Consider the following 11,507-nt stretch of genomic DNA (forward strand, 5'->3'; position numbering starts at 1 on the left):
TATGTAAATACGGGGTTTCCATACCATTTCTTGCGCATTACGGTTCGAACACTCGAACGCCTATACGGATTCTCCTGCACAGTGGCAGAAATGTAAATACGGGGTTTCCATACCATTTCTTGCGCAACACGGTTCGAACACTCGAACACCTATACGGATTCTCCTGCACAGTGGCAGATATGTAAATACGGGGTTTACATACCATTTCTTGCGCAATACGGTTCGAACACTCGAACACCTATACGGATTCTCCTGCACAGTGGCAGATATGTAAATACGGGGTTTACATACCATTTCTTGCGCATTACGGTTCGAACACTCGAACACCTATACGGATTCTCCTGCACAGTGGCAGATATGTAAATACGGGGTTTACATACCATTTCTTGCGCATTACGGTTCGAACACTCGAACACCTATACGGATTCTACTGCACAGTGGCAGATATGTAAATACGGGGTTTCCATACCATTTCTTGCGCATTACGGTTCGAACACTCGAACACCTATGCGGATTCTCCTGCACAGTGGCAGATATGTAAATACGGGATTTACATACCATTTCTTGCGCAATCCGGTTCGAACACTCGAACACCTATACGGATTTTCCTGCACAGTGGCAGATATGTAAATACGGGGTTTACATACCATTTCTTGCGCATTACGGTTCGAACACTCGAACACCTATACGGATTCTCCTGCACAGTGGCAGATATGTAACTAAGGGGTTTACATACCATTTCTTGCGCATTACGGTTCGAACATTCGAACACCTATACGGATTCTCCTGCACAGTGGCCAATATGTAAATACGGGGTTTACATACCATTTCTTGCGCAACACGGTTCGAACACTCGAACACCTATACGGATTCTCCTGCACAGTGGCAGATATGTAAATACGGGGTTTACATACCATTTCTTGCGCAATACGGTTCGAACACTCGAACACCTATACGGATTTTCCTGCACAGTGGCAGATATGTAAATACGGGGTTTCCATACCATTTCTTGCGCATTACGGTTCGAACACTCGAACACCTATACGGATTCTCCTACACAGTGGCAGATATGTAAATACGGGGTTTCCATACCATTTCTTGCGCAACACGGTTCGAACACTCGAACACCTATACGGATTCTCCTGCACAGTGGCAGATATGTAAATTCGGGGTTTACATACCATTTCTTGCGCAATACGGTTCGAACACTCGAACACCTATACGGATTTTCCTGCACAGTGGCAGATATGTAAATACGGGGTTTCCATACCATTTCTTGCGCATCACGGTTCGAACACTCGAACGCCTATACGGATTCTCCTGCACAGTGGCAGATATGTAAATACGGGATTTCCATACCATTTTTTGCGCATTACGGTTCGAACACTCGAACCCCTATGCGGATTGTCCTGCACAGTGGCAGATATGTAAATACGGGATTTACATACCATTTCTTGCGCAATACGGTTCGAACACTCGAACACCTATACGGATTCCCCTACACAGTGGCAGATATGTAAATACGGGATTTCCATACCATTTCTTGCGCATTACGGTTCGAACACTCGAACACCTCTACGGATTCTCCTGCACAGTGGCAGATATGTAAATACGGGGTTTCCATACCATTTCTTGCGCATTACGGTTCGAACACTCGAACACCTATGCGGATTCTCCTGCACAGTGGCAGATATGTAAATACGGGATTTACATACCATTTCTTGCGCAATCCGGTTCGAACACTCGAACACCTATCCGGATTTTCCTGCACAGTGGCAGATATGTAAATACGGGGTTTACATACCATTTCTTGCGCATTACGGTTCGAACACTCGAACACCTATACGGATACTCCTGCACAGTGGCAGATATGTAAATACGGGGTTTACATACCATTTCTTGCGCAAGACGGTTCGAACACTCGAACACCTATACGGATTCTTCTGCACAGTGGCAGATATGTAAATACGGGGTTTACATACCATTTTTGCGCAATACGGTTCGAACACTCGAACACCTATACGGATTTTCTTACACAGTGACAGATATGTAAATACGGGGTTTCCATACCATTTCTTGCGCATTACGGTTCGAACACTCGAACACCTTTACGGATTCTCCTGCACATTGGCAGATATGTAAATACGGGGTTTACATACCATTTCTTGTGCATTACGGTTCGAACACTCGAACACCTATACGGATTCTCCTGCACAGTGGCAGATATGTAAATCCGGGGCTTCCATACCATTTCTTGCGCATTACGGTTCGAACACTTGAACACCTATGCGGATTCTCCTGCACAGTGGCAGATATGTAAATACGGGATTTACATACCATTTCTTGCGCAATACGGTTCGAACACTCGAACACCTATACGAATTCTCCTACACAGAGGCAGATATGTAAATACGGGGTTTCCATACCATTTCTTGCGCATTACGGTTCGAACACTCGAACACCTATACGGATTCTCCTGCACAGTGGCAGATATGTAAATACGGGGTTTCCATACCATTTCTTGCGCATTACGGTTCGAACACTCGAACACCTATGCGGATTCTCCTGCACAGTGGCAGATATGTAAATACGGGAATTACATACCATTTCTTGCGCAATCCGGTTCGAACACTCGAACACCTATACGGATTTTCCTGCACAGTGGCAGATATGTAAATACAGGGTTTACATACCATTTCTTGCGCATTACGGTTCGAACACTCGAACACCGATACGGATTCTCCTGCACAGTGGCAGATATGTAAATACGGGGTTTCCATACCATTTCTTGCGCATTACGGTTCGAACACTCGAACACCTATACGGATTCTCCTGCACAGTGGCAGATATGTAAATACGGGGATTACATACCATTTCTTGCGCAACACGGTTCGAACACTCGAACACCTATACGGATTCTCCTGCACAGTGGCAGATATGTAAATACGGGGTTTACATACCATTTCTTGCGCAATACGGTTCGAACACTCGAACACCTACACGGATTTTCCTGCACAGTGGCAGATATGTAAATACGGGGTTTCCATACCATTTCTTGCGCATTACGGTTCGAACACTCGAACACCTATACGGATTCTCCTGCACAGTGGCAGATATGTAAATACGGGGTTTCCATACCATTTCTTGCGCATTACGGTTCGAACACTCGAACACCTATGCGGATTCTCCTGCACAGTGGCAGATATGTAAATACGGGATTTACATACCATTTCTTGCGCAATACGGTTCGAACACTCGAACACCTATACGGATTTTCCTGCACAGTGGCAGATATGTAAATACGGGGTTTCCATACCATTTCTTGCGAATTACGGTTCGAACACTCGAACACCTTTACGGATTCTCCTATACAGTGGCTGATATGTAAATACGGGGTTTACATACCATTTCTTGCGCAACACGGTTCGAACACTCGAACACCTATACGGATTCTCCTGCACAGTGGCAGATATGTAAATACGGGGTTTGCATATCATTTCTTGCGCAATACGGTTCGAACACTCGAACACCTATACGGATTCTCCTGCACAGTGGCAGATATGTAAATACGGGGTTTACATACCATTTCTTGCGATTTACGGTTCGAACACACGAACACCTATACGGATTCTCCTGCACAGTGGCAGATATGTAAATACGGGGTTTCCATACCATTTCTTGCGCATTACGGTTCGAACACTCGAACACCTATGCGGATTCTCCTGTACAGTGGCAGATATGTAAATACGGGATTTACATACCATTTCTTGCGCATTACGGTTCGAACACTCGAACACCTATACGGATTCTCCTACACAGTGGCAGATATGTAAATACGGGGTTTCCATACCATTTCTTGCGCATTACGGTTCGAACACTCGAACACCTATACGGATTCTCCTGCACAGTAGCAGAAATGTAAATACGGGGTTTCCATACCATTTCTTGCGCATTACGGTTCGAACACTCGAACACCTATGCGGATTCTCCTGCACAGTGGCAGATATGTAAATACGGGATTTACATACCATTTCTTCCGCAATCCGGTTCGAACGCTCGAACACCTATACGGATTTTCCTGCACAGTGGCAGATATGTAAATACGGGGTTTACATACCATTTCTTGCGCATTACGGTTCGAACACTCGAACACCTATACGGATTCTCCTGCACAGTGGCAGATATGTAAATACGGGGTTTACATACCATTTCTTGCGCATTACGGTTCGAACACTCGAACACCTATACGGATTTTCTTACACAGTGACAGATATGTAAATACGGGGTTTCCATACCATTTCTTGCGCATTACGGTTCGAACACTCGAACACCTTTACGGATTCTCCTGCACATTGGCAGATATGTAAATACGGGGTTTACATACCATTTCTTGTGCATTACGGTTCGAACACTCGAACACCTATACGGATTCTCCTGCACAGTGGCAGATATGTAAATCCGGGGCTTCCATACCATTTCTTGCGCATTACGGTTCGAACACTTGAACACCTATGCGGATTCTCCTGCACAGTGGCAGATATGTAAATACGGGATTTACATACCATTTCTTGCGCAATACGGTTCGAACACTCGAACACCTATACGAATTCTCCTACACAGAGGCAGATATGTAAATACGGGGTTTCCATACCATTTCTTGCGCATTACGGTTCGAACACTCGAACACCTATACGGATTCTCCTGCACAGTGGCAGATATGTAAATACGGGGTTTCCATACCATTTCTTGCGCATTACGGTTCGAACACTCGAACACCTATGCGGATTCTCCTGCACAGTGGCAGATATGTAAATACGGGAATTACATACCATTTCTTGCGCAATCCGGTTCGAACACTCGAACACCTATACGGATTTTCCTGCACAGTGGCAGATATGTAAATACAGGGTTTACATACCATTTCTTGCGCATTACGGTTCGAACACTCGAACACCGATACGGATTCTCCTGCACAGTGGCAGATATGTAAATACGGGGTTTCCATACCATTTCTTGCGCATTACGGTTCGAACACTCGAACACCTATACGGATTCTCCTGCACAGTGGCAGATATGTAAATACGGGGATTACATACCATTTCTTGCGCAACACGGTTCGAACACTCGAACACCTATACGGATTCTCCTGCACAGTGGCAGATATGTAAATACGGGGTTTACATACCATTTCTTGCGCAATACGGTTCGAACACTCGAACACCTACACGGATTTTCCTGCACAGTGGCAGATATGTAAATACGGGGTTTCCATACCATTTCTTGCGCATTACGGTTCGAACACTCGAACACCTATACGGATTCTCCTGCACAGTGGCAGATATGTAAATACGGGGTTTCCATACCATTTCTTGCGCATTACGGTTCGAACACTCGAACACCTATGCGGATTCTCCTGCACAGTGGCAGATATGTAAATACGGGATTTACATACCATTTCTTGCGCAATACGGTTCGAACACTCGAACACCTATACGGATTTTCCTGCACAGTGGCAGATATGTAAATACGGGGTTTCCATACCATTTCTTGCGAATTACGGTTCGAACACTCGAACACCTTTACGGATTCTCCTATACAGTGGCTGATATGTAAATACGGGGTTTACATACCATTTCTTGCGCAACACGGTTCGAACACTCGAACACCTATACGGATTCTCCTGCACAGTGGCAGATATGTAAATACGGGGTTTGCATATCATTTCTTGCGCAATACGGTTTGAACACTCGAACACCTATACGGATTCTCCTGCACAGTGGCAGATATGTAAATACGGGGTTTACATACCATTTCTTGCGATTTACGGTTCGAACACACGAACACCTATACGGATTCTCCTGCACAGTGGCAGATATGTAAATACGGGGTTTCCATACCATTTCTTGCGCATTACGGTTCGAACACTCGAACACCTTTACGGATTCTCCTGCACATTGGCAGATATGTAAATACGGGGTTTACATACCATTTCTTGTGCATTACGGTTCGAACACTCGAACACCTATACGGATTCTCCTGCACAGTGGCAGATATGTAAATCCGGGGCTTCCATACCATTTCTTGCGCATTACGGTTCGAACACTTGAACACCTATGCGGATTCTCCTGCACAGTGGCAGATATGTAAATACGGGATTTACATACCATTTCTTGCGCAATACGGTTCGAACACTCGAACACCTATACGGATTTTCCTGCACAGTGGCAGATATGTAAATACGGGGTTTCCATACCATTTCTTGCGAATTACGGTTCGAACACTCGAACACCTTTACGGATTCTCCTATACAGTGGCTGATATGTAAATACGGGGTTTCCTTACCATTTCTTACGCATTACGGTTCGAACACTCGAACACCTATGCGGATTCTCCTGCACAGTGGCAGATATGTAAATACGGGATTTACATACCATTTCTTGCGCAATCCGGTTCGAACACTCGAACACCTATACGGATTTTCCTGCACAGTGGCAGATATGTAAATACGGGGTTTACATACCATTTCTTGCGCATTACGGTTCGAACACTCGAACACCTATACGGATTCTCCTGCACAGTGGCAGATATGTAAATACGGGGTTTCCATACCATTTCTTGCGCATTACGGTTCGAACACTCGAACACCTATACGGATTCTCCTGCACAGTGGCAGATATGTAAATACGGGGTTTACATACCATTTCTTGCGCAACACGGTTCGAACACTCGAACACCTACACGGATTCTCCTGCACAGTGGCAGATATGTAAATACGGGGTTTCCATACCATTTCTTGCGCATTACGGTTCGAACACTCGAACACCTATGCGGATTCTCCTGCACAGTGGCAGATATGTAAATACGGGAATTACATACCATTTCTTGCGCAATCCGGTTCGAACACTCGAACACCTATACGGATTTTCCTGCACAGTGGCAGATATGTAAATACAGGGTTTACATACCATTTCTTGCGCATTACGGTTCGAACACTCGAACACCGATACGGATTCTCCTGCACAGTGGCAGATATGTAAATACGGGGTTTCCATACCATTTCTTGCGCATTACGGTTCGAACACTCGAACACCTATACGGATTCTCCTGCACAGTGGCAGATATGTAAATACGGGGATTACATACCATTTCTTGCGCAACACGGTTCGAACACTCGAACACCTATACGGATTCTCCTGCACAGTGGCAGATATGTAAATACGGGGTTTACATACCATTTCTTGCGCAATACGGTTCGAACACTCGAACACCTACACGGATTTTCCTGCACAGTGGCAGATATGTAAATACGGGGTTTCCATACCATTTCTTGCGCATTACGGTTCGAACACTCGAACACCTATACGGATTCTCCTGCACAGTGGCAGATATGTAAATACGGGGTTTCCATACCATTTCTTGCGCATTACGGTTCGAACACTCGAACACCTATGCGGATTCTCCTGCACAGTGGCAGATATGTAAATACGGGATTTACATACCATTTCTTGCGCAATACGGTTCGAACACTCGAACACCTATACGGATTTTCCTGCACAGTGGCAGATATGTAAATACGGGGTTTCCATACCATTTCTTGCGAATTACGGTTCGAACACTCGAACACCTTTACGGATTCTCCTATACAGTGGCTGATATGTAAATACGGGGTTTACATACCATTTCTTGCGCAACACGGTTCGAACACTCGAACACCTATACGGATTCTCCTGCACAGTGGCAGATATGTAAATACGGGGTTTGCATATCATTTCTTGCGCAATACGGTTTGAACACTCGAACACCTATACGGATTCTCCTGCACAGTGGCAGATATGTAAATACGGGGTTTACATACCATTTCTTGCGATTTACGGTTCGAACACACGAACACCTATACGGATTCTCCTGCACAGTGGCAGATATGTAAATACGGGGTTTCCATACCATTTCTTGCGCATTACGGTTCGAACACTCGAACACCTATGCGGATTCTCCTGCACAGTGGCAGATATGTAAATACGGGATTTACATACCATTTCTTGCGCAATACGGTTCGAACACTCGAACACCTATACGGATTCTCCTACACAGTGGCAGATATGTAAATACGGGGTTTCCATACCATTTCTTGCGCATTACGGTTCGAACACTCGAACACCTATACGGATTCTCCTGCACAGTAGCAGAAATGTAAATACGGGGTTTCCATACCATTTCTTGCGCATTACGGTTCGAACACTCGAACACCTATGCGGATTCTCCTGCACAGTGGCAGATATGTAAATACGGGATTTACATACCATTTCTTGCGCAATCCGGTTCGAACGCTCGAACACCTATACGGATTTTCCTGCACAGTGGCAGATATGTAAATACGGGGTTTACATACCATTTCTTGCGCATTACGGTTCGAACACTCGAACACCTATACGGATTCTCCTGCACAGTGGCAGATATGTAAATACGGGGTTTACATACCATTTCTTGCGCATTACGGTTCGAACACTCGAACACCTATACGGATTCTCCTGCACAGTGGCAGATATGTAAATACGGGGTTACCATACCATTTCTTGCGCATTACGGTTCGAACACTCGAACACCAATGCGGATTCTCCTGCACAGTGGCAGATATGTAAATACGGGATTTACATACCATTTCTTGCGCAATCCGGTTCGAACACTCGAACACCTATACGGATTTTCCTGCACAGTGGCAGATATGTAAATACGGGGTTTACATACCATTTCTTGCGCATTACGGTTCGAACACTCGAACACCTATACGGATTCTCCTGCACAGTGGCAGATATGTAAATACGGGATTTACATACCATTTCTTGCGCAATCCGGTTCGAACACTCGAACACCTATACGGATTTTCCTGCACAGTGGCAGATATGTAAATACGGGGTTTCCATACCATTTCTTGCGCATTACGGTTCGAACACTCGAACACCTATACAGATTCTCCTGCACAGTGGCAGATATGTAAATACGGGGTTTCCATACCATTTCTTGCGCATTACGGTTCGAACACTCGAACACCTATACAGATTCTCCTGCACAGTGGCAGATATGTAAATACGGGGTTTCCATACCATTTCTTGCGCATTACGGTTCGAACACTCGAACACCTATGCGGATTCTCCTGCACAGTGGCAGATATGTAAATACGGGAATTACATACCATTTCTTGCGCAATCCGGTTCGAACACTCGAACACCTATACGGATTTTCCTGCACAGTGGCAGATATGTAAATACAGGGTTTACATACCATTTCTTGCGCAATCCGGTTCGAACACTCGAACACCTATACGGATTTTCCTGCACAGTGGCAGATATGTAAGTACGGGGTTTACATACCATTTCTTGCGCATTACGGTTCGAACACTCGAACACCTATACGGATTCTCCTGCACAGTGGCAGATATGTAAATACGGGGTTTCCATACAATTTCTTGCGCATTACGGTTCGAACACTCGAACACCTTTACGGATTCTCCTGCACATTGGCAGATATGTAAATACGGGGTTTACATACCATTTCTTGTGCATTACGGTTCGAACACTCGAACACCTATACGGATTCTCCTGCACAGTGGCAGATATGTAAATCCGGGGCTTCCATACCATTTCTTGCGCATTACGGTTCGAACACTTGAACACCTATGCGGATTCTCCTGCACAGTGGCAGATATGTAAATACGGGATTTACATACCATTTCTTGCGCAATACGGTTCGAACACTCGAACACCTATACGAATTCTCCTACACAGAGGCAGATATGTAAATACGGGGTTTCCATACCATTTCTTGCGCATTACGGTTCGAACACTCGAACACCTATACGGATTCTCCTGCACAGTGGCAGATATGTAAATACGGGGTTTCCATACCATTTCTTGCGCATTACGGTTCGAACACTCGAACACCTATGCGGATTCTCCTGCACAGTGGCAGATATGTAAATACGGGAATTACATACCATTTCTTGCGCAATCCGGTTCGAACACTCGAACACCTATACGGATTTTCCTGCACAGTGGCAGATATGTAAATACAGGGTTTACATACCATTTCTTGCGCATTACGGTTCGAACACTCGAACACCGATACGGATTCTCCTGCACAGTGGCAGATATTTAAATACGGGGTTTCCATACCATTTCTTGCGCATTACGGTTCGAACACTCGAACACCTATACGGATTCTCCTGCACAGTGGCAGATATGTAAATACGGGGATTACATACCATTTCTTGCGCAACACGGTTCGAACACTCGAACACCTATACGGATTCTCCTGCACAGTGGCAGATATGTAAATACGGGGTTTACATACCATTTCTTGCGCAATACGGTTCGAACACTCGAACACCTACACGGATTTTCCTGCACAGTGGCAGATATGTAAATACGGGGTTTCCATACCATTTCTTGCGCATTACGGTTCGAACACTCGAACACCTATACGGATTCTCCTGCACAGTGGCAGATATGTAAATACGGGGTTTCCATACCATTTCTTGCGCATTACGGTTCGAACACTCGAACACCTATGCGGATTCTCCTGCACAGTGGCAGATATGTAAATACGGGATTTACATACCATTTCTTGCGCAATACGGTTCGAACACTCGAACACCTATACGGATTTTCCTGCACAGTGGCAGATATGTAAATACGGGGTTTCCATACCATTTCTTGCGAATTACGGTTCGAACACTCGAACACCTTTACGGATTCTCCTATACAGTGGCTGATATGTAAATACGGGGTTTACATACCATTTCTTGCGCAACACGGTTCGAACACTCGAACACCTATACGGATTCTCCTGCACAGTGGCAGATATGTAAATACGGGGTTTGCATATCATTTCTTGCGCAATACGGTTTGAACACTCGAACACCTATACGGATTCTCCTGCACAGTGGCAGATATGTAAATACGGGGTTTACATACCATTTCTTGCGATTTACGGTTCGAACACACGAACACCTATACGGATTCTCCTGCACAGTGGCAGATATGTAAATACGGGGTTTCCATACCATTTCTTGCGCATTACGGTTCGAACACTCGAACACCTATGCGGATTCTCCTGCACAGTGGCAGATATGTAAATACGGGATTTACATACCATTTCTTGCGCAATACGGTTCGAACACTCGAACACCTATACGGATTCTCCTACACAGTGGCAGATATGTAAATACGGGGTTTCCATACCATTTCTTGCGCATTACGGTTCGAACACTCGAACACCTATACGGATTCTCCTGCACAGTAGCAGAAATGTAAATACGGGGTTTCCATACCATTTCTTGCGCATTACGGTTCGAACACTCGAACACCTATACGGATTCTCCTGCACAGTGGCAGATATGTAAATACGGGATTTACATACCATTTCTTGCGCAATCCGGTTCGAACACTCGAACACCTATACGGATTTTCCTGCACAGTGGCAGATATGTAAGTACGGGGTTTACATACCAT

The sequence above is a fragment of the Camellia sinensis genome, chromosome 10 (assembly GCF_055761805.1).
Source record: "Camellia sinensis isolate YWXY chromosome 10, ASM5576180v1, whole genome shotgun sequence".
Taxonomy (NCBI): domain Eukaryota; kingdom Viridiplantae; phylum Streptophyta; class Magnoliopsida; order Ericales; family Theaceae; genus Camellia; species Camellia sinensis.